This window comes from Fundulus heteroclitus, chromosome 4 (assembly GCF_011125445.2).
Source record: "Fundulus heteroclitus isolate FHET01 chromosome 4, MU-UCD_Fhet_4.1, whole genome shotgun sequence".
In the NCBI taxonomy this organism is placed as follows: domain Eukaryota; kingdom Metazoa; phylum Chordata; class Actinopteri; order Cyprinodontiformes; family Fundulidae; genus Fundulus; species Fundulus heteroclitus.
Window position 1 is genome coordinate 26275262 of NC_046364.1, and position 23467 is coordinate 26298728.

At 38.8% G+C, this 23467-nt stretch overlaps 1 protein-coding gene and 1 long non-coding RNA gene across 2 annotated transcripts in view; one reads left to right on the forward strand and one right to left on the reverse strand.

The window, feature by feature from the left end:
- Positions 1-22800, reverse strand: part of LOC110368479 — a 40800-nt gene extending 18000 nt beyond the window's left edge. Inside the window, exons 1-2 of the long non-coding RNA XR_002428107.2 lie at positions 22676-22800; positions 22483-22547 (exon numbers count right to left, since the gene is read on the reverse strand). This is a non-coding gene — a long non-coding RNA (uncharacterized LOC110368479). The remainder of the gene's footprint in view (positions 1-22482; positions 22548-22675) is intronic.
- tshz3b (teashirt zinc finger homeobox 3b) overlaps positions 21899-23467 on the forward strand; it is a 53771-nt gene continuing 52202 nt past the window's right edge. Inside the window, exon 1 of the mRNA XM_021315971.2 lies at positions 21899-23373. The gene's annotated coding sequence lies outside the window, so the exon portion shown is untranslated. The remainder of the gene's footprint in view (positions 23374-23467) is intronic.

A 23467-nucleotide genomic window follows, 5' to 3' on the forward strand; every position in this document is an offset into this window, starting at 1 on the left:
ATTTTGTAAACAGTCAATCCCAACAACAATTTTGAAGTCAGTATCTCTCTGACAGCATTCATTTTTTACTCCACTGTGTGACAAAGTCTACAACAATGGCCGCACGTATATGATGTCAGCGCAATGTGACATGCCAGACCCTAAAATGCTTGTCATGTACTCAGGCTCAAAAAATGAGCTTTTGGAAATCTCCACTTAGGTTGGAGTTTTCAGAATCATTTGTCTTTTGGGATGTAATACAGCATTTGAGTGTGGATGAAAGGCCTAGAGGCATAACAATGTATCTGTTTTCCCAGATATCCGGCTACCTGTATACTAGGCCTAAGATAGTTTTCCTGTTCTATAGATCACAGTATGAAAGGATCATTGGACAAAGTTGAGAGTTTTTCTGGTTTAATAAGTGACCATCCATCCAAACAAAAAAAAAAAACAAAACAAAAAAAAACTTATGCATGCAAAGAAGAAGATGAACATTTCATGCAGAAAGGCTCAGGGGTTTTGTGGCAATTAACATTATTAAAGGGTTTCAGAAACAAGAAGAAAAATATGCATGAATCAAGCATTAACAAACAGACACAAATTGGTTCAAACAAATGGGTAAAAAATGAAATTGAAAAAACTGTTGGTAAAAAAAAATGGGTATTCTAGTTGGTGAATGATGCTAAGAGCAATGTATGCACTGAGCCATGATTTATATGTAATGTTACACCTCTAATTATAGCTACTGCAGTCTTACAGGTTTTAGTACTGATGGCACTTGGCAAGTAGGTCAAGTCAGAATAACCAAAGCAAACTACAACAAAATCAAACGAGAGTTATTAGGCCTATAAAAATGCAATAGTAACTCAGGAGGAGGGGCTCCTCTATGAAATGACCTCATACAGCTGGCTGATACAAAGACTAGGAATTTTGGAACGTGCCCCTCTGTCTCTCTTTCTCTCATACATACTGATGTTTAGAGAAAAAGTGTCGGAACCAATGTGTTCTAGTTGCCCAGCTAGTCACTGACCCTCTACATGTGTGTTTGACCTTTAAACTTTGTGCTTCCCCCCACAGGGGAAAAGCCCTGCTCCGCTGATATAGCTCTGGAGATCCCTGCCATACACCAAGACAAACAGAGCTAACCTTTGAGTGTGTGTATTTGCCTTTGCGGGTCGTCTTTGGTGAGGCTTGTGGTCAGCCTCGGTTACAGATAGAGGGGATATATGATTGCCTTAGTCCCTAAAACCACAACTACATATCGTAGGAAACACACACACACACACACACACACACACACAGACACATACACTGAGACACTGAGCCCCTGATTCCTGAGCTTAGCACTTGATCCTCTCTCTGGGAGGTTGACACTTCAGAGAGAAAGCCTTTCCGCACTCTTTTGGACTACACAGACACACAGACACAGACACACACACACACACACACATGCTACAAACCTCAGATGAAACATACAGGATCCCTTTGAAAGCCCCAACCCTCGGAGGCCTGATGATGGTGATCTGCTGGTTAGCATCTGTTTACTGTCATGCAAAGCACTTTGCATTTCTTTGGCCATCCGTCACCTACTACAACCCAGATGAAACCTATCATCTCTGTATTTGAGTAGCAGCAGACATATTGTAAAAATCATCTGTGTCACTGAATGTCCTAAAGCCATGACTGCTCACTTTTTGGAGAAGTGGAAAATCATTTGAGCATATTGACCTCCTCCTCCTCCCTCCCTTGGGGTAGGGCATACTGTTGCCCGCTTTAGCCCCCAGAGCGCAGTGCTAATTCAGACAGGCGTGAAGCAGACATGATTCCAACGTGGATGTCAACTCGGTGGACATATTTGCAAGGCTCATAGGCAAGGAGCTGCCAAGGGTGTAAAGGGGGACTGTGTGTTACGTACCCCAGGGGGCCTCTGGTTAACACCCTATCCCATGTATTGTTCGGGTAGAGGTACGGACAAGCCCATGGACAGCAGCTCTGTGTGATGTTGACATGGGTTCATGCTGGGCTGTGGGTAAAAGAGCAGGCCCAGAGAGAGAGAGAGCCAGATTGGGAAATGCTTCATTTTTCTATAGCTTTTTAAATGGCTTTTTATATGTGGAAAAATTAGCGTTTTTCGACACTTGAACTGCTAATTTGTACTGCTTGATACACATATAATTAAATAAAAAATGAACAAATTCATTTTTGAACCAAAATTAGGTTTTGGCAAATTATCACTGAATAGATTGATCCACCTAAATCTCTCATTCAAGCATTTTCAATATCTAAAGTAGGGCTGCAACTAATAATCATATTTATAATAGTTACTCTTTCAAATGATCTAAGGCTCAAGTCTAATGTAGGGACACTCAACGTGTTACTTTGACATCATCAATCCATCACTGTTTATTTTACCCTAAACATACGGATCAACCATAATTCTAAAATAAACAACTTTTTGTGAGACGTCTAAGTTAAACACAGTGTTGTTCATCATAAGGTGTCACCAGTTGTTTCCTATTTTTTTCTCCACCAATTTCACTGTTAAAATTGTTCTTTTTCCATCAAATGAAGATCAACTTTACATTTTGCTATTTCTGAGCAGTTAGAAAACCCCTTATTTATAAGGTTTTAATGTTCACAATGCAGAAAAAACACTTTTTTTCTGACTATGGAGTTATTGAAAGGCTGACAAACACATCTGTTGTGTCACAGATTTATTTTTTTTCCACTGGGGCTTGTTGTACTTAAATCTTAATATATTTTAATTGTTTAACATGTCATTTGTTTGTAACACAATGTAAAATAATTCTAAAATAACAATTATTTTTAATAAAATAATTATTTTGATAATTTAACATTTATTCTAATTCAGTCGCAAATCATTATTTCATTGCCTTATCCTAATTTATTTTCTTGCATTGGATCAAACTCATTTGTTTGGTATGTTGTTGAATCAAAACCTATGGAAGTAATGAGAGAATTTGAATCATATTGATATGTTTTCTGCTCGTGTATCTTTATTCTAGCAGATTGTTGGCAGTGAATAAAGATGCACACCATGTCAGCTGCAAAGCAGAAGTAGACAAGCCTAATCTAACCAATAAAGGTTCCTTCAAAAATTCAAACCTGCTAATTTAGTTTTGCTTTAACATTAGGCTTTAATTTTAAAATTCTATTCTAAAAATTTGCCATTGATTACATTGCACCAAAATTTTCTAAACAGAATTGCAGGTGAAAGTAATCCTTTTGGTATCATATTTAATAAATCACAATACGTGCTCTGATGGAGCTTTATTTCAGATTAAAAGTACCTTTTCAAAGTAAAAACCTTTGCACAGGAATTGAAGATACTAATATAATCTTCTAACTGACTATGTTTCAGACATTTTTTTAATGAAAATATTTAATCTTTTTTTCTTTCACTTTTAAATACAGTATCTTAAAAGCTTGAGGCTTCATGCATTGTTTATATGCTTTGTTAATGTAAGGTTCTGCTAATGCCAATAAAACATTGAAAATGCTATTCTTAAACACATAATTAATAGAATATGAATCTAATTTTTTTTTATCCTTTACCTATTTGATTCTTACTTGAGTCTGCTTTTTAACTTTTTTATTGGAAATTATCAGAAGAAGTCCAGATTTGGACTGATTTAAAAATCATATCCATCCTTAGTGCTGTGAGCCAGCAATGGTGTGTGGTCATCATTTTTGACAGTCCTTCAAAGCAAAAAACTTCTCATTGACTGGGGATGTTTTGAGTGTTTGTGCTATCCCCAGGCCTGTGCCATCCTGACCAGTAAATCATGTCGCCCATGACAAAAAAAAAACATCTTATCGTGTCACACCATTTGTTTGATTGTGCTTTTTGACAATCCTTGTGTTTTTTTTTTTGTGGTTTTTTAACCAACAAGGTAAAATAGTAAATGGCATTCTTTCAAGACTCCTGATTCTTCATTCATTTCCAGAAGGTTATAACTGTCATTAAGGTAATATGTAAAAAGAGAGGGATTGCTTTTTTAAATTAGTCTTGAACAGTGTCTCCTTTTATGATCTTGAATAGAGTCCAACAAAATACACAGCATACTGATCTTGGTTCAGCTGACTAAAAACCTTACATGATTTTGAAATTCAAATAAGATACATATGGTGTAAACATGCTACTGCATATTACTCACTCTGCAAATGATTTTCATAATGTTTGCTCAATAACTGTGTCACTTTGGAGCCTCTCAAAAGTCAGGTGTTAGTATCATCTTAAGCCCTATTCGCACAGGTTAAGCATTATCTGGGGACGCAGTGTAATTAATAAATTAATAAATAAATAAATAACCCCTAGATCTGCTTTTTATGTGGTGCATTTGCACGTGATAACCGAAGTTAGTAAGCAAGTAAGATAAGATAAGATATTCTTTATTGATCTCACATTGGAGAAATTCACTTGCCACATCGGCTCATAAGAGAAGGTGCAAAAGTAGGAAAGGTGCATCAGTTATATACAGTGAATCTTCATACAGTATATACAGTGGATCAAAGAAAAAGAGAAAATAAGAATAAAAATACAAAAAGAAAAAGAAATGGGAATGGGCATATGGTGTCTTATTTATTTAGACACCATATGTAAGTAAGTAAAGTGTATTTATTAAGCTATGGGGTGTCGTTTGTAAAGTTACATAGTCAAAAAGTAACAGCAATATTTTTGGGTTATTTAGCATTTCGTAAGAAAAAAAATAGCGGTTAGTTTTTCCAAGCCATGTTTTCACCATGCCATTCATACATGTATAAATGTTAAACTTCGAAACTAAAAATTTAATTGGCATGCAAAATATTTAGTTTGCAAACTAAATATTTAGCTTGCCAAATGAGTATTTAGGTAGCAGGCTAAATATTTAGCTCCAAACTAAAAGTTTACTTTCTAAACCAAACATATAATGTGCAAATTAAATATTTAAATAGCAAACTAAATATTTAATTTACCAACTAAACATTTAGCTCAAAATAAATATTTAGTTTCCAAACTAAACAATTAAAATCCTAACTAAATATTCAATTAGCAAGCAAAATATTTAATTCGTAAACTAAACTAATATTTTAAACATTTTATTTACAAACTAATTATTTATTTTCCAACCTAAATGTTTCATTTTGACACTAAATATTTAATTTGAAAACTAAATATTTAGCTCTGGCCTAAATATTTAGCTAGCTAGCTTGATGCTAGCTAAATATTTAGCTTGGATCTAAATGTTTAGCTAATATGCAAATGTCCTTGCCGATAAGCAGTCCTTTTCCTCTCCATTTTTTGAACATTGTATATGAAAAAAGGACGTCAATAAAGACGATTACTCATGGCTTTGCATTAGGGAGCTGTCCCTAATTTCCAGACTGCGGGCAAGTTAGCCGACATCACCTGTCTCTTAAAGATTAGCTTTGCGCATACGTGTTGCATTTCAGTAAGCGAGAAGTAGGGGTGGCCTTGCAGGAGAAAAAGATTACTTTCACACATTTATACTATAAACAGATTTTTATTGTTTCATCATAATGCCAATATGGGATGTGCTTTTGACTAATTTTCAGGAATTTATTTCTTAAAAATGCTAAGAGGTGACAACAATCATGTTTCAAATTAGCCAAGCCAAGCCATCTTTATTTCTAAGCACTTTAAAACAACACAGCTGACCAAAGTACTGAACAAATATATGGATGATACATAAGCACATAAAGATGTTACAAGCAAAAAGAGTAAAATACAATATAATATACATAAAAGACTTGAATAAAATTAATAAAGTGAGCCCAGTCATGCTACGTCAAAAGCTAATGAGAAAAAGTGAGTTTTCAGAGCAGATTTAAAATATAGAAAGTGAAGAGGCCGGTCTGACGTGTGTAATGGCACTAATATTATGTTCAAGGGTAACTTATACTCTAACTACAATGGATATTTCATCATTGTGCTGTATATTTTTGAAGAGAAACCAAGTTAAAGTTCCTCATAATGGCAGTCCACAAAATGTGTTTGACTAATTTTCAGGAATTTATTCCACATTTTTGAGCGGGTTAGGGTTACTGTTTGGTGGTTCATCCTGAAACCGATACCCTCTTGTTTGGTATATTTCTACTTCATGCATTTTTCCATGTAGAAATGTTGTTTTCAAAGTAATTTTATTGTTCCTCCTCTTTCTGTTATTCCTCCTCCGTATCATCTCCTTTTTCAAGTTAGTCTTATTCTTCTTCATAATCTTTGTATTATTGCTATTTTTTATCAATAGATGCATTCCTGATGACGCAAGGAGCTAAAAAACAAAGAAACAACAACAACAAAAAGACCACACACAGGCAGTATGCAGCAGCTAAAACTTTTCTTTAGTACAGCTGAAGGAGGAGAAGACTAAAACACGCTCACACTCTTCCCTCGCTGTGAGAAGACTTTGGCTTCCACAGTAACAGACTGGTTTCAGTATCGTTTTACTTTAAAGATAATGAATCAGACTCTGAACAGCTGGACTAGAGGAGGGATCACACATAACTGGGTTTAGCAATACAAGCCAATTAAATGGCTCAAACTGTCACACAAACTCATCTGAAAGTGATTTTGAAATGACTGTTATTTATTAGTAAAAGTACACTTCCAAATATAGCAAACATTAATGTGAGAAAAAAGGTAACATTGAGATTCTAATAAATAGTCCATGGTTCCTCACTAATTGTGTCTCAGCCTCTCTTTAATCAAAAGCTGTGTGTCACACATCTCTACAGGCCATAATCACTCCACACCAGCTTAATATTTGGATCAAGGAACTGAAACGTGTTTGTTTGTCTGCAACTGAAGTTGGGTCTTCTCATAGGCTTGCTATATTTACTTTCATTAAAAAAATCCATTTAAATCATCTAGTGCTTGTAAATAGGGGTAAAAAGCTGTATCATATTTTGTTTTAACTATATTAAAAGTTGATTGGATAATGAACATAGAATTTTAAAAGTAAATGTCTTTGTAAGAAAACAAGCTAAATGATCTATATTGTCTTTTCAGTTCTTTACCTAAAATTGCTTGTGTTCAACAATTTCTAAAAATCTGAATTTCAAGTGAATAAAACAGTGTCCTCTGACTCAGTCTTCATTGCTATTTGTCATTTATTACAGTCTTGTATAAATAAGGAACAGTTTATTATAAAATGTGTTTAAATTATTAATTTACAGATGCACCACTGTACTGACACGAGACACCACATTGATTTTTGATAGTTTGTGTTAATAGGCTTAGTCACTGAGGCAAGGAATTACCAAATCTTATAAAAGAAAATTTCAAAAATATTAAATTTGTTTCTGAAATCTGGTAAAGTCAATGTGAAGATGTCTTCTCATAGACCAAATGAAAGCTCAAACTGTATTTAATACCTGAAATAACTGTCCTACAGATCGCAAGGGAAGGCATGGAGACATCTCCCAACAAGCCAACTACAACGTTTTCTCGAGCAAAACCAGAAATGGAAAGAATGGTGCTCCTTTGCAAAGCAAAACCTTTTATCATCAGATGGAAGTTTTTTTATTGATTACTATTTACATTTGTTTATGTACAACCAGTAAATAATGTCTATTTCCATTGAAGTATTCGACAATAACTGCACATAGTGCTCAGCTTCCAAACCCCCAATGCCAGGGCTTGTGTCATAGACAGAGTTGTCCAGAACCCATTTTATATTATAATTATTAAGGAATAAAAAGTTTCATTATCTTCTGTATGTAGGTAAATTGGATTAATCTCTGTATTAATAGAGTTACATTATACACATAAAACATCAAAATATGAAAAAATCAAATGTGAACATTAACAAGTAGATTACTGATAACATACTGTGAGAATCTCACACAGACATCCATCTAGACACTTCTTATACCAGCAATTAATCTGTGCAGGACTGCTGGCAGGCTGGTGTCTATGTCTTGTAACTAGACTATGTACACCTTAAAGGAGCAATAAGCAATATTTCACCACGAGGTGGTGCTTGAACAGTGTCTGTAGACCAAAACAAGATTTGTGACAAGCTGCGCCTCTCTTTAGCTCTGCTCTGGATTCTACCCAGCTCCTACTTTCCTTTCTCATGAGTCGCCTTCTATGGGCATGTTTTTAAAGGACAAAAATACAGCAAAACAGCATCACCTTTTGGAGGAACATTTCAAGTACAGAAGTAACTAATAACTTTATAATGCTGTTAGCAAGAGAACATCTGACGGGTGCTCTCCGCCCTGTTGCTCCAACACTGCGCTGCTCTGACGATGGTATAATAGGGCAGGGAGGGGCTGAGCCCAGAGTGGCAGCTGTTCACATGCACATACATCCAAGCGTGTGTGTGCACATGTACCCGCACGGTCCAGCCTGGGTATGTTAACAAGAAACTGGAGAACAACGCAGAAAGCTGCAACGTCATATCATAGTCCATCTGAAATATTATCTTTAGTTCTTCTTGTCATTATTTTTTAGTTCTTTCTATCTAAAATTTTGAAATTGTGCTTATTGCTCCTTTAAGTAATCAAACACACAAACAGTTTTTTTTTTTTAAAAAACCATTTGAAATAAATGTTGTCTTATTGATGTTTTTGATTTACTTTACATTGCGAGGAATATTTACACATTCAATGGGAAATCTGCAATCACTGGTATCATTTACAAGCCTGCAGATGGATCCAGCTGAAATCCTAGACCTGAAGAGAAAAGTCTGGGACTACCAACTGTGTCACTTTTAAAATAATTCAGTGGTTTCTGTTAGACAAATGTTTGCAGTTAATATATATTTGTTCTATAGCTGTTAATCTGTTTTTATATGATACACATTTTTTGTTTATACTGTCTTGAAAAAATAAATTGTAATTATACATTGTCATACATTAAATATAAATTTCTGAGGGTTATGCGTCTTCCTTTCTCTGTATTTCGTTCGTTTTCGCCTACAAAGCCATCCCCACTGGTCTCTTACTGTAATGTGTGTCTGGCTTTAGGCCCTCTCCTTAACGTCACTGGACACTGTATACGTTGTTGCTCCCTCTCTGTGTGTGTGTGAGTGTGTGAGAAGGGATGTGAGTGTCTGATTAGCTATAATTTTACGCGGGTTTAGTGTTTTCTTTCCTTGTGTTTGATCCGTTAGGCGAGAGAAAAGGATGACAACTCCTACCTTTCTGTTAATACTGCTCATTTTTAGCCCTATACATTTCAACCAAGATTTAGGTTGTTGTACAGCTATACAGTTTAATCTATATTTCTTGGTTGAAAAACAATTGTGTAGTTAATCACGTATTTAATGACAGATAGGACTTTACAGCACAGTTATGCAGTTAATTTCCATTCATCAGTAAATTGTTCTAGAAAAGAGTTCAGACCTTCCACCAGTTGTACAGCAAAAATTATGTCTTTATCAAAGTGCCATTGTACACATATTTCCAGCAATGGTTTTGTATTGGTACCATTTAGAAATGTCTTATTCATTCATTCATTCATTCATTTTGACTTATTTTTTTCTTGTTTGTTTTATTTATTTTTACATTTTTTGTATTTGTATTTTATACTTTAACTTGCACAGTATTCATGTTTGTTTGTGTCTTGATGTGGTGGTGGGGTGGGGTGTGTGTGTGTGTGTGTGTGTGTGTGTATGGGGGGGGCGAGGGGGGAGTGTACGGAGTGTTCACCCAGGGCGCCAAGTAGACTAGGACTACCCCTGGACTGCATCAACAGCTGCCACAGAGCCACTCAATCAGTAATAGGTTTATGACCCAGCCTGAATAAAAGAGGTTGCATGAGCAATAATGACGGAAATGACTCTGGCTCGCTTGCAGCAGGAGTTTATATGAAGATTGCAGAACCCACCTTTTATGTTGGTAATCCACTTGTGCTTATTTGCCAGTGAATTTACATATTACCTAAACATTTAGATCCCACCTAAATATTTATCTTAAAACTAAATATTTAGGTCTGGGCTAAATATTTAGTTTGCAAGTTAAATATTTATTTTGGAAATTTAATGCTTACTTTGAAAACTAAATATTTAGTTAGGATGTAAATCTTTAGTTTGGGAGCTAAACATTTAATTTTGCGCTAAATAATTAGTTAGGAAATAAATATTTAGTTTGGGAGCAAAACATTTAATTTGTAGCTAAACATTTAGTTCTATAACAACATTTTTAATCAGAAAATAAATGTTTAGTTAGGCAATTAAATGTTTAGGTTGCAACCTAAATACTTAGTTTTGAAGCTAGATATTTATTGTGCTGACTAAATATTTAGGCAATTAAATGTTTAGGTTGCAACCTAAATACTTAGTTTTGAAGCTAGATATTTATTGTGCTGACTAAATATTTAGTTCCGAGCTAAATATTTAGCTCTTTTATTTCCCAATCATGTTCAAAATAAACTAACCAACTAACTAACTAAAATACTCCTTCCTGTTGTATCCATTAATAATTCAAACAACCTTCCTCTACAGACTGGTGCACCCAAATGCACAGTTACCCAATCTCCAGGTGGCAACCACCCAATAAACTCACCATGATGCCTTTGTTCCAGCCCATACCCTGCACCATAACATAATCCCATCATGGCTACTGACTAGCTCTTGCAATTTTTAATGCCATTTATGGGATCCTTGGGTATGCCATTTCACCAACTCAAGCGTCAACTGAATTTCATAAAGCAAGCTCAGAGTGTATTCCTTCACTCGCTTAATGGCCACTGGATTTGGGCACCAGCCCCCTCAGAAATTATACTTCTAGTTTGATTAGTGATTACTAAAAACTAAGAAAATGTATGTACATCCATCCATCTTCTTCCATCATCTTCCGCTTATCCTACATCAGGTTGCAAAGGCAACAGGTCCAGGAGAAAAACACTGACACCCCTCTCCCCAGTGACACCCTCCTGCTCATCCTGGGGATCACAAGGCGTTCCCAGACCAGGCGGGATACGTAGTCCCTCCAGCGAGTTTTGGGTCTTCCCTGGGGTCTCCTCCCAGTGGTATGTTCCTGGAAAACCCAAAAAGGAGGTGTCATGGGGTCTTCCTTATCAGATACCCAAACCACCTCAACTGATACCCCTTAGCTCTTGGGGCTTGGCAGGGCTCAGCGCAAAGAAGCTCCAGGGTGCCCCCTTTATGGCCCACCACTTGCAGAGAGGAACATTGGGATTGGGTGCAATGTTAAGATGGGTGGTGAGGTGAGGGCATAGGCCATGGTGTTCTATTCCCTAGCAGCAAGATTTATGTACCAAAAATAATCAGACAGAACAGATTGTTTTGGTCGCAATCTAAGACAATAGGTTCCATTAAATTGGGGGGAGTCAGTAATAAAGAATGATAAGAGTTAAGGATAACTTATTTTTATGATATTGGAGCCTGTTGTTTCCTGTTCCCATAATTATGAAAATTCCTGATACCTCACATTAGTTTTAGGTATTGTACCACTGAGGTGGCAACAAAGTTTAAAGCATGAATGCACACAGATCATTCGAAAGTATTCATGTCACTTCAACTTTTTCTCATTTTGTCATCTTACATCCACACACTTCTATACATTCAATGTTATCATGGGGTAGACCAATAGACACAAAGAAGTCCTTAAATAAACAACTTTCAGTGCTGTACACTACAATCAGTTGTTCACCCATTCATGCAGTCATTCACACCCTCACAGAGGTGAGCTACATTGTAGCCACAGCTGACCTGGAGCAGACTGGCAGAAGCAAGGTTGCACTGTACCACATGCTTTTGCAAAATCTAATTGCACAAAATGTAAATATTTTAATTGCAGTAAAATTTGAACTCTACCAGATCTACACGTCTCTCGGTTCTTCCATAGCAGGAGCGCTACACTGACATCAAACATGCTATACAGCTCAATAAAAAAATCCAAGATTGTTGTCTTTTTCATTTAATCCAGTTAAATCAGTTGTAACTAAACTAACTAATCTAAAAGAAAGTATTGCTGTAATTTAAATCTTTTTGTAAGCCATGTAACTTGTTATAATCTCAGATTTTGAACAGGTGTAATACCGGTGTGGCCTCAGTCTGCACATGTGATGTTGCTCACAGAGGTACAATGAATGTTCAGACACATGAAAACGTAGAGGGGACATTGTCTGTGAGCATCACGTTCTTTGATTTCTCCTGTGCATTTAACACAACTCAGTCTGATTTGCTTTGACAGAAATTCCAGAAGAGTCAGACGGAGGCCTCAACAATCACGTGCATCAAATATTACCTGATGAACAGATCAGTTTGTGAGATCGGAAGGTTGTGGATCTAACCAAACAGTCATTAGTACAGGGGCACCCCAGGAGAGTGTACTCTCGCCATTAATTTTCATTCTATACACCTGAAACATAAATTGCAAGACAGACCTGTCACCTGTCATCTGCAGAAATATTCAAGATGACTCTGCAGTTAGAGTGTATTGGAGATGGACAATATGTCTTCAGTCAGAGGCTTCTTCAGATCCACTGTAAGACAGACCTCTATAGAAGATCCTTCTGTCCAGTGCTATTAGCTTCTACAACAACCCTATGAAGAAACCTTCATGATAGGAGTTACAACGTTAAATTTCCTTTTCGGATTTAAATTGAGTAAATTGTGAAGTAAAGGAAAAATCTATATGTAGTTTTGAAAGTTTTCATATTTTTTTTTACAAAAATGTAAACATTTTCTCATGCCTATGCATTCACCCTGTATGAGTCAATACATTTTGCAACTATTATTCATTACAACTGAACTGGCAGGTCTTATGATATTTGTCTACAGATGGAGATTTTTGCTCATTGTTTGCAAAAAAAAAAAACAACAACAACTCAGAATTAGTCACATTGGATGGATTAGGTTGGTAAACATACATTTTCTGGTTGACTTACTTCTGAAGGCAACTGTACACAATTTTTTAATGGGATATGGTAATAAAGGTGCTGAATACATCCGATACAGTACCGATACCTGGTACCGATACCCACTACCTGGGAATCAATACTGTTACTTAACGGTACCTATTTCCCGTACTTCGGTGTGTTTATGTAGTGATAAAGTATTTTTATTAATAAAATTTCTACATTTTTCAATTTAACATTTTTCTCAATATATAAATTTGGATATACAAATGAACCTTATTAAATAATTTATTAATTTTAATACATTGCCTGAATAATAATTAAGGTAAAGTACTAAAAAAAAGTTTTACCAAAACAACAGTAATCAGAGGCACAGGAAGTGAACAAGGTGAATAAGAGATTGAAGCTGTGGGAATAAAGTTCACAGAGTTGTTTTAGTGCAACAGTTTCAGAGATTTTGTTTTTATATATATATTAACATATTTTATCCTGCTTTGTAAATCAGGGCTGGACACATTTGCAATGAGGGAACAGAGAGGCTTTCCCCTCCTTCTCTTTGCTTTGACTACAGGTGGGTTTCAGGACAAGACCGCAACAGCTGTCTGTCAGGGAGACAGTGCTCAGAGAAGCTTGTAGAAGTGCTTGAAGTGCGGCAAGTGCTGCTCCCCCAAGGCAATAACTCAAAAACGATTGTTACTTTCACGGGAAGTCACCAATAACAGAAGAAAGACGCTAGATTGTTCGCTGGTTGCGTTTTTGAAAAAAAAGGTTGCGGGATGGGTCTTGAAATTCACTAAATATAGCAAGAATTTTACTAAATTGGCAGCAGTGACCAGGCTCTTCCTCGGATTAGAAGCATACCTGCCACTGGCCTTGTACTTCACCTGACAAATATTGCAGCAAGACAAACCTGCAGCGCATTTTGAAAAGCAGAGCCAGCTCTTTCTATTAGCCATGGTTTGTTGACTGGACCAGCGGCTACAGACGTCATCACGGTATTTTGCGTGCAATGCTGTGTTCATATTCAGCCTGGCAAATCGCCCTCTCATATACTCTGTCAGTGATGCGTTTAGGTACCGAAACATGAAACCATTTGGTTTTACGTGAAGCGGTACCTGGTAGTACCGACGGGATTTAGTTGGTGCCTATAAAAGTACCGAATTCGGTACCCATCCCTACATGTGAACCGTGCTTAAATCAACTTTTGTGGCTTAAACTTCTTGTGAAGGGTGACACTGACTGTCCTGTGGACATCTGTGCAGCCAGGAGCATTCCCCTTCATTGTGTCGCTTCCTGATCCAGACTGAGACTCCCATTAGAGGCCAAAGTGTGGAGCTAAATTGTAGTCATAAAGTTAGTTTGAAACTAAATGAAACTAAAAAAAAAAGAATCTGAACCACAAAATAAATGAACAGGTAAAGGGAACTAAAAATATGACAAATATAAAACTAAAAATAAAATATCAAAAGACTCAAGGTTTGTTTTCAATTTACAATTTTTCAGCTTTGTGTGTATTTTTTCAGCTTCAATTATTTCAGCTTGCAAGTGTTGTTGTTTTTTTACAGTTTTATTTTTTTTAAGTTTGAATTTTTTTAGAACAGACTTTATGGCCCCAGGTTAGCTCCATACTCTGGAATCCTTTACATGTGTTTTAGTTAATTACCAAATTAGGGTATGACACCATACATTTCCATTGTTTAACTTTTTGAGATGTACATGTGTTCTTCATATTTTCTTTCACATGTTAAATGTGAAGGGTAACTGCTTATATGCTTCATCCAGCCCATTTTCAGAGTATTGAATTTGATTATATTAAGTTTTGAAGACTCTTTACATCTTTCTTGATGTATCTGGTTACCGGACCAATCACAGTGTGGGAGTTTACGATTTGTTACTCTTTACCCATAATGCAGCAGCGCTTTTCTGTAACCATAACAGTCATGATGCCAGCTGTATCAATGATGCCCTTTATTATGTCCTGAATGACCTGGATATATCTTTAAAACCTCAACAACTGGCTGATCTAAGGGCTAAAACAGAGTGTGTTGCTTGGAATTGGCATCACATCCATAGTTCTCTGATTGGTTCTACCCTGGTTCTACCCTGTTTACGCTCACCCTACTCTCTGATTGGTTCTACCCTGGTTCTACCCTGTTTACGCTCACCCTGTTAGTCCCACCTTTGAAATTGGGCTCTACCGGCAGCTTTCCAGACTGACATGACGTGTTTATGGCGTAATTTAGTGTGGTTAAAAAAGAACCTAAATTACTTTTGTAAAACTTGGAAAATGTATATCTGTGGCAGGGGTCATCAACCTTTTTGAAACTGAGAGCTACTTCGTTAGTGTTGTGCCGTACGAAGGGCTACCAATGCTGACCTTTGAATTAGAAGAGTCAGAATTCACCTTAACTTTATGAAAAAATAAACATATTTTTAATGCTTGTTACAGATATTGTTGCTTTTTAATCTATATAAATGCAAGTGTGAATAAACAGGAAGAGGAAGAGAAGAAAATATAGTTTTAGATGGAGCTCTATGGCGGGTTGTGCTGTTTTTAGAACAGACTCGTGGGCATGTTGGTAACCCCTGATCTGTGGGCCTTTGTGTTGTTATCAGAAAACAGTTGAAATTAGTGAAAGGTCATGTTCTTTCTCACTAAAATCAAGCTGTGTGTGTGTGTGTGTGTGTGTGGATATGTGGAAGTAGCACTGGTGGTCCCTGAACTTGACTTTACCAGTGTTTTCCAACAGTGTAACCAATGAAGTGCAGTAATGGAGTGTAGGGGCCTGAAAGTGTGACTATGGAGTCTTCCCTAATGACTCTAGCACATGTGTGTCTGGCTTTAGGCCCTCTCCTTAACGTCACTGGACACTGTATACTTTGTTGCTCCCTCTCTCTCCGTGTGTGTGTGTGTGTATGTGTGTGTGTGTGTGTGTGTCTGTCTGTCTGTTTGCCAGGACAGAAAAGCTTAGGGCACTGTGGTGATCTCATCTGCCCTTAAGAGTGCACCCCCTTCGGCTGTGGAAGGGTATGTTTTTCATAGACATGCACACATACGCATGTGCGCACACACACACACACACACCTAAGATGCATGTGTTCTGGATGTTGAATCTAAAGGAAGTCGCTGGGCAACTGCAAAGACGTAATGCGTTTCCCCTCCTCATTATAGAAGCTTCCGTTTTCCCTCTTTTTTTTTTAAGCGTAATGCTCGAAGAATGTTTGTTTCATTTTAGTTGCAGGTACAGATGTTGTAGCTCCATGCTGGTGCTGTGTGTTTGTGTGTATGTTTGCATGTGTGTCTGGGATAAACAGGCTGGTTTGCTCTGTGGAAGAAGGAATTTCCCCCAGCAGTCCCCATCAGTAATAGTGCCTGTAATGAGCTGCAGCTGTCAGTGTGGCTTCCTCACACACACACAGACACACACACATGCATGCATACACACTTGCAGCAAGGAGGAAGCAGTGACTCACACAGCAGCGTGCTGTCATACTATACGACGATAAACAGGACAGCTCATCAGACTCCTCATCAGACATGAGATGTAAAAAAAAATCTCCGCTCCTGAAAAGATCTGGGTCTGTAAATTTACATTGTAATTAGCGGTTTTATGTTGTTTTACAGTTTGGAAGCTTACAGAGCAACAGTTCTGTTACCGTTGCCGTTTGCTCATTTCTTCATCCCCCTTAGAAATCCCTTTTTTTCTGCAGTCAAATGAAGCTCATCTTGTACCTTGCTGAATTTTGAATGCTAATTCTCTGTTCCGGATCCTGCAGATGCTCTGGGTACATAGCTCCGGCTGAACATGGCTTGAACTGATTATGTGCTGCAGGATGTCTGAAACACGCATCTCTTTTGTTTGGATCTGAGGCATCCGACTGTAAAATCGGGTTAAATATGAGACACTTTCACATGTCCCGTGTCTAGGGTTGGCGTTAGTGTGTCACGGCCTTGTGAAATAACGTCATGAGTTATAAACCACCACGTCGGACTGCATTCAATCTTACAGTCGGCCCAAAGTTGATTCTTCAGGACTCCTCAAGAAGGACATGAAAAAGTAGAAATCTCCAAACTCCCTTTTTGTTTATCAAGAATGTGCCTAATTTTAAATCTGCTATGTCTGTTTGCAAAAGATTTGGAATTATTTAAAATGTTACATTTCTTTCACATTGAAATGCAATGACAAAGGCCCTACTTGTAAAAACAAAGGAAAATTGTTACAGCTCCACAGTTAAGAAACAGTGGCAGTTTGCACTAAGTGCAACGGCGTTGGTTCCTTTTATGAATTTCACCCGGTGTGAGTCCCCTGCTTCGGCCAAACCAGTCATATACGGGAAGAAAATCTGACACTGTGAGGAGGGATAAGATGCAGTGCAGTCCCACACAAAGCAAAGACCCTAGTCTCCATATTCTTAGCAGCAAGCAGGGGGTGCTCACAACATGGGATGCCAACTCCCTGCTGAGTGAACATGCATAAAAGCAGTAGAAAACGTGTTCAAGGCACAAGTAACAGATAGGTTATATGTTCTTGTTTTTTCTTGTGTGCTTTTCTCTCTAATGCTGCCCCAAGCACCTGCCCACCCGGTATTTGTCAAAAAACGTCATTCATGAGCAATATTCCTTTCCGCATATAGTGCAACAGCTTACTGGGCGTCATGATAAAAAAAATAAAAAACTAAAACACACAAATTAATTCACATGTCGCTTGCAGCATGAACCAGTTTTCTCTTGTGTGGAGGGATACCTCTAAGGGATTGAGAAAAAAATTCTTAAAACAGAATATGAAACTTTTTTTGTTGTGAAAACACACAAAATGCATTTTAATGTTTTTTGGCATTAGAGCCCCTGTAGATTGTGAGAAGCATAGAAAACTCAACAATATGGAGCAGCTCAAAGTTGGACACGATTATTCTACAGTGATTCAAAAATCCTTTAAAGCAGTGACATAATATAACAATAATAGAAAGGGGGCTACAGTCAATTTGTGGTTAAGGCCCCCTAAAGACAACTCTCTTTGGTTTAAACAAACATGGATATTTATTAAAACAATAGAAATTGCCAACCAGCAATTCCAGGTTATATTTTGCTCAACTAATTAAACTTTCTTTCTGCTGCAATTAAACATGATCCCCGATAATGTGCAAAACAAAGAAAAATGGAGCGTTAAAATTAGCTCCTTTCCTTTCTCTCAGCTGGCTGGTGTTTTGCCTCTGTGACCTCTGCCAATTTTGATCTCATTTCAGTCCAACTTTGTAGATCAGACCTTAATTTTGAAGGCCGGATCACAGGACAGTGATGAATAGGCTGCATCAAGGAGGGCTTAAATTACCCCTCTCCCTGGTGGCAACACTGACCACTGTGTGTGTGTGTGTGTGTGTGTGTGTGTGTGTGTGTGTGTGTGTGTGTGTGTGTGTGTGTGTGTGTGTGTGTGTGTGTGTGTGTGTGTGTGTGTGTGTGTGTGTGTGGTGACCTAGTAGGAGCAGACAGAAAGAGAAAGAGGGCTGGTCAGCACTTGCCCTCTCAACCCTGCTTGCTCCACAGCAGAGAGAGGTAGTGGAGAGAGAGAAAAAGGGAGGTGCACCGGATCACTTTCCGGCTTCTCTCTGGCGTCGCCTGATTTCTGATGCAAGTTTGTAACTTTTAAGGTTATTTGAGGAGAGTCAAATCCTGAAAAGTCAACCTTTTTTTCTTCACTCTTTCTGTGTTTAAATGCATATAGTTGCTCTGGAAGGTAACTTTTAAACTGAATCCCATTTTTGTCCTTGCCCCTTAATCTTAGCCCTCCACCCTTAGCACTCTCAGGGGGTAGGTCATCCTAACTGTGTCTGGGAGAGTAGAAGGAAGGCTAAAGGAGACGGTATTTAGGTCTTCTAATTAGGGGCACACTTGAAAATTGAAGGGGTAGGGGCTCTGCTTGTAAATCCACTCTCAAATATCAATATTTTCTCATTTGACAAGTTTTATTGTCACAATAACCACTGTACAGTTGAATTTGAAATGGTCCAGTGACATTGGTTTAGTTGAGCCTTTAAAACATATATTTGGTTATGTATTTCTCAGTGTAAATGTTTTACCATAACAGCCAATACAATATATAGTTTGATGCATTCCAAAGTATTTTATTTGACATCATTCCAGTCCTTCTCAACAAGCAAAACATGAAAATAGAAAGTAAAATTAGATAGAAACAGACAAGCCAGTATTTTTCTGTTTTAAAATGTATTGCCACAATAACAATACATGTATTCTAATGAAAAATTCAAAATAAAAAAATATGCAGAAAATATTTTGACATATTTAAGTATGTTTGCAGACACAATATATCATTCAACTGTTTCTGAACAGTGATATAAAGTATAATATATTTGTGTTAAAATATGGATAATACAATATGAAAAAAATCTAAATGTGTTTTAAATAGATTTAGGAGCATTTTCAAGAAGTGTCCTTTCCACCTAAATTAGGTTCCAGGAGGTGGAGAGGTGGGAGTAATCTGGAGAAATAGGATTCAGCCCTTGAGGACCTTCATAAATACTTGGGAATAAATCCTTACTTTCACTTCAAACAGTGAGTCTGAATGAAAAAGAAAGATCCTGGGTTAGGATGAAGAACGTCAACATTCTCCTGACAAAACTTGCAAAAAACAGAGGCCATTCCTAAACCACAGTTCCCCTGTTTGTGTATGTGTGCGTTTGCGTAAAGACGCTTCGCGACGTCACCTTTATGCACCTATGAGATCATGTTATTGCATTCTAAAGAGGATGAGAGAGAGAGAGAAAAAACTTAGGCGAAATCTAAATAATTTGTTTTGTAAAATGGGGAACGGCGGCGAAGGTGTCATATAAACATCTGAAAACCAAAATCGGCGTGCTGACGCAATATAATGCTGGAAGTTTAAGATACTACTTAATAACTTTACTCTATTGAAGGGCGCGTGTCGAGTAAGTGCTGCAGTCCACGACAGCACACACACACACACACACACTCGGAATGTGTTTAATGCGGTAACTTAAAACATGTTCCATGCTCTGTCTCGACGTGCGTCCGGGGAGAGCCATTGGAGTACCGATTGCGCGTGAGGCAGGAGCCCGTGGACTTCCGATTCTCTTTCTGTCTGCTCTTACTATGTCACGACACACACACACACACACACACACACACACACACACACACACACACACACACACACACACACACACACACACACACACACAATGAGGCGAGCGAAGGCAAGCACAGTGGGGCTTTAGGGAGTGCGGACTAAAAGTCTGCGGGCACTGAAGCTCCGTTGTGCGCTCTTAACTGCCTTTTTGGATCAAACACACACACACACACCTTATTGCCGCCGTGCGTTGCAGCACATGCTCACTGCTGTGAGAAAATCTGCTCACATCGTCAGTGCAACTTAAATATCAACATTCAGAGCAACATCAGATTAAGATAATTTGTTATATCTGAGAGGACCCTGGGACACTGATATTCACAGCGACACTTTACGCACAGGCCTCCTGGAAACATCACTCACTCAGCAGCGCAGGAGTTTCCTCAAAACGTAACAAGCAGACCCCGGTTAAAATGTTACAGATTGTGTTGCACCCATTTATTAAAAATAAAATAAAAGAGAGAGAGAAAAAAATAACCGAGTCCTACAACTTCAGGGCTGTGTGTCTTTCTTTTAAACGGTTTCAGCACTAAAAAATAAAGGGGTGGGGGAGTGGGATGAAGTACACCTCAGTTTCTTTGGCAGCAATAAAATAATCCTGGTCAAGTAAGTGATAAAAGGGATAAATGATGGAGAAAAGGTGGTAATACGGGGTAGAATTACAACTGAGGAGTTCAAACGCTGGATCCAGATGCGCACAAGTCACCAGGGTCAGTCGGGGAAGTTTTATTAGGCGGTCCCGTTGCCTCGTCTCTGCGTAATATATCCTAACACGCTTCGTTGGGCGTCTCAGGTTGTTTTTGTGTGCTTTCAGTAGGCCTGAAACTGTTGCATTATTTGTTCAAGTTTAAATCGTTTCTAGTTCCAAGATAATTAAAATAAGTGAAGTGAGAAACGGATAGACAATATAAACCCTGAAGGGAACGGCTCCACGCCACCCCCTTCCACTGTTTTATGACTGTTTAAGTTTGTGAGTACATTTTCTGGTCCGTGCCAACAAAAAATATGTTGAACATTTGACTTATAAGCCGATATTGTCAGCACATTTCCACATCATTTACTGTTTATCATTCTTTCACCACCTTTCACCATTTCAGGCCCAAGGCGGGTTTAGGCGACTTTCTACGTTTGTTCAACAAAAGTTTGACCAAAGCGAAGCACCGCGGTGTACTTTTACATTTCCTCTTACACGTCTGTGCGTTTATTTCGAGGTGCCAATCAGAAGGAAACCCCACCGTTGAGCCGATTATCACCATTCCACTTATTAGAAGTGTTTATTTGGTGTCATTTTCCTCTGCGCAAATGGGTCGCTCATCTTCCCCTCAGACCTGGCCCTACGTGGTTGCCCACATTTGGGGTCCGGTCATGACAGAATGCATGAACAGTCAATTAAGGGAAATATCTCTAGAAATGTCACAAAAGACCAATTAGACAAAACTCACAAAAAATTAAAAGTGTATGCTTTTTATTACAATGTTAATTAAAAACGGTTTATCGGTCTATTTAATAATTTCACAATTTTGAGAAGCTAACGAAGTTTACATCTAATTTATTGTTTAGTAGCTGTAAAGAAACATTATTTTTTATTAGGTATTTTTTTTTTTTACCGTATTTAATATCTTAAGTTTATCAAGAATATTATGGAGAATAAAGAGATAAAAAAGCGCACTTTTAGCCTGGACACTTTTTGAGGCAAACGCTTATTCCTGATTCTTATTTCGACAAGAACACTTTACCGAGAATTACTTTACGGTTGTCCTGAGTTTTACCTGGTTATTAAAGATTTTCAGCTTTAATAACTAGGTAACACTATCTAATTTTTAATTAATTTTTGCCTGTTTTAGGTGTGAGCGCAGCGCAAAAAAAAAAAAAAAAAGATTCAAGTGATCATCTAGCATCCTGAGCAAGAAGAGGACGGAGGCTGAAAGCGCGTTAGTCCGACGGGATGAGAGCCTGTGAGCGTGTGCGAGCCTTTCATGAGTGGCACGTTATCCTCTGGGAGGGGGTGCTGTAGTATCGCAAGGGGAGCGCACACTGCTCTTGTGTGTGTGTGTGTGTGTGTGTGTGTGTGTGTGTGTGTGTGTGTGTGTGTGTGTGTGTGTGTGTGTGTGTGTGTGTGACACTGATGGATGCACCAATGGAAAGACGGACAGATGCTTGGGCGGATCTAACGGCAGGCGGCGGCGTAGCGGCGCGCACAGTCGCGGCGAGATTACTAGCGGAAACATCGTGGTTCTGCGGACGGAGGTCGCTGATCTACGTTATCCGGGGCGAGCGAGAGGGTCTCGGTTTCAACTGACCACTGGCTCAGGCAGGTTGGTGGATTTCACCAAGAGCGTCCGCCCTCGGCTGTTATTAACCGAGAGTGAGGAGCAAGACGGCGCAGCGGCAGCGGTACATCTGGCTCAGAGGAAGGCAGGAAGAGGAGAAGGGTGAGCGGGAGAAAGAGTGGAGGGGTGAGGGGAGAGACGGCCTCGGGGAACTCACCCTCACCTTCCTTGGCGCTTCTGTTTTCTCCACAAAAACCTTAGATCCGTTGCTCCGAAGACCGCCTAAACCACAAGAGAAGTTTTCTACCCCTCTCAAAAATAACAAAAACAACTTTTCTTCCCCGATAAGGTTTTCACCTTTAAAAAGTCTCAACTTTCCAAATCTGAACTGAGAAAAGTTCTGAGCTTACCTGTAAATAACTATAATACTAAAGAGGAACTTTGCTCCGTCCCATCTAAGTCAGGAAGGTTTTGCGCCTCTTCGGTCTCTGTAAGAGCGCAGCGCACCGCTGGGGGAGACGCGTCTGATTTGCTGCGTAGCTGATTTAAACAGCTCATATTCTACGTAAAGGAAGAGGGGGGGAGAAAGACGAAGAGAGAAGCAAAGCAGCACCGGCAGCCCAGGAAAAGGGTTTGGCAGGGCGGCGCGGATGCTCGGCTGATCCGTGCGCTGCCTGGAAGCAGCCTGGTCCACCTCCGCCGCCTCCTCCTCCTCATGTACATTATTACAAACAAGGGAGACCCAATCAAGCGCGTATCTCATCGATTCACGCACGCAGACACGCGCGCGGAGAAACTCGCGCGTGTGGTTCTGAACGCCGAGCTCTGTCACGTGCGCGAGCGCGCGCGCGCCCATGCTGACTGAACGACTTGCCCCTCAGCAGATGTTTCAAAGCGCTTTCGGACAAAATCGCGGAGCAGCCTCCACCGCCTCCTCCTCTGTCCTCTGAAACACAAAACAAGCCTCCTTTTATATGTTTTTTTTTTTCCCCCCTGAATGAATGGACCCGTAAGAGATGCTCTCGGGCATGTTTCAGCTGTTGACTCTGAACTGCGCTTGATACCTGAGGAAGCCCGTGGATGGTGAGACGACAGCTCATCCTCTGAAGTAAGTGTGGCTCTCCGTTATCGCGGTGTGTTTTTGTAAATAAAACCTGTTTCTGTCTTCAACCTGCCCAATTATTACCCCCCCCCTCCCTCCC